The 1,845-nt window shown below is 39.6% G+C and overlaps 1 non-coding gene across 1 annotated transcript; it reads right to left on the bottom strand.

Annotated features, from left to right (window-relative positions):
* Nucleotides 1–614: 614 nt before the first annotated feature.
* On the bottom strand, nucleotides 615–777 carry LOC142436686 (U1 spliceosomal RNA). Its single transcript, XR_012782063.1, has one exon. It is a non-coding gene; the product is annotated as a U1 spliceosomal RNA (small nuclear RNA).
* Nucleotides 778–1,845: the final 1,068 nt, after the last annotated feature.

Genomic DNA, 1,845 nt, shown 5'->3' with positions numbered 1-1,845 from the left:
ACAAATATAATGCCAGTTTACAAGGAAATGTCTGGATACGCTGAGTAGGCAGTCATAGAGCCGGCTCTCAGTTGGCAGTCAAGCAATTGCTTCATTGAATGTGTGTCACTATCCACAGTGTTCGAAGTAAATTGGCATCATGAAACAGGTTCCTGAAAGGTCCCCAAATTACTATTCCAAGGATTGAAACCATACTTTTTCCCATTCCATTTAGCCTTCCAGATCATTCAAGCTTTTAAAAAACAGGTCAATTTCACATTCAGTTCATCATCCCACATCTCAATTGGCTCATATCAGTTCAAAGACCCAGTAAACACAATCTCTGAGTTGTGCTGTATTATACTTATGATGAGCTGCATTATGACCATCTACTTCACTTTCTGTTTTTAGAAAGTTTATCATAAATAGCATGCACCCATGCTATACCACACACATATAATGCCATTGTAGCTGTAAGTATATATCCAAATATTCAAGCCCCACAGACTGATGAAGGTGAGATATGTAAAGCTAGGGGGTGGGATTCCCCCATCCAAAGATTTTTCACTTTTTTAAATATTAACAAACGAACACATTAGTTTCTCTTGTTAGTTTTTTACAATTTTTTTTTAAATCAGGGGAGAACGCGAACGCAGTCCCCCACTACCACAAATATGCAGTCGTGTTTCCCACATTTGGGGAAATCGCAGGGTTCAGCACATCCGGAGTGCAATGGATAAGCCTCGCCCTGGGAAAACCACCTTCTTGATCATGGTGTCTCCCCTGCCAAGTTTTTACAATTTTTAAAAAGATGTTCAGTTACTGTTTTGTTGGGGATTTTATATTTTGTGTTTATTTTTTACCTCTTTTGTATAAGTAGAGAATTTATAGGGAAATATGTACTTTATGGAATAAATTTTAAGAACTAAAATATATTTTATCTTAAATAAATTAACGTATCTTTGATCTTACAGCTAAATCACTGATTATATATTTGCAGAGCCGACTTAAAGGATGAAAGAAAATTCTATCAAGAGTGTTACTTTTGACTTCAAAGCCTTCCGAATAAAGTCTTTTAACTACCTGTGGAAAAAAATAAGAAAAGAAAAGCTAGTATCATGAGGTATTTGACTTCGGTCAGAACTGCCTCATGACAGAATCATCAGGATGGGGCCGGTCATAACTCAGGACTGAGTATACTTGCATCCAAACAGTTACTGTGGGGTAGATTCCAAGTCATTGAAACCTGCTGTGCAGAGCCAAACTGAACCTTGTTAGATAGGGGCTGCAAGGCTCTGTGAGGGTTCAAAAGCAAACCACCAGGTCTGCCTTCTGAGGTACCACGATATGGGTTCAGATGATCGTTTAAGTTATGAATTGAGCACTTAACTGTTTGTGCCACCCAGAGATGGCTTGTTGGAAAATAGCTTTTCACTGTTTAGTGTCTTTCCCAAAAGGAAACGGGTGCTTACTTGTGTCCTGCCTCTTCTTATATTACTTGTGTTAGTCTGAGTACATTAGAGAAATAAATCCACAGAAACTGAAATGTATAAAAGGGAGCTTTAGATAAAGGGTAAATGCACATGGAGAAAAAAATCCCAAACCAGTGCAGCCCAAGTGTACAAGTCCAACATTAGCCCATATGTCCCACACCAATCCACAATGTCCTCCTCCATCTCAACAAAGACATGCAGTGTGGGTGGCTGCAGGTGGAAAGAACTGCCCATCTGGGTTTCTGAGGTTGTTAACTCTTTACTGGAATTGAAAGCGCCTTTTGTGCGCCTGGAGTGGCTGGTGTTTGTAACCACTCAGACATGAGGGCTCCATCTCCTTGTGCAGGACTACTTGTGATTTATTATCTACCCC

The sequence above is a fragment of the Tenrec ecaudatus genome, unplaced genomic scaffold, assembly GCF_050624435.1.
Source record: "Tenrec ecaudatus isolate mTenEca1 unplaced genomic scaffold, mTenEca1.hap1 Scaffold_545, whole genome shotgun sequence".
Taxonomy (NCBI): Eukaryota; Metazoa; Chordata; class Mammalia; order Afrosoricida; family Tenrecidae; genus Tenrec; species Tenrec ecaudatus.
The sequence above is the reverse complement of the archived record's forward strand: the minus strand, read 5'-3'. Positions and strand labels throughout refer to the sequence as shown.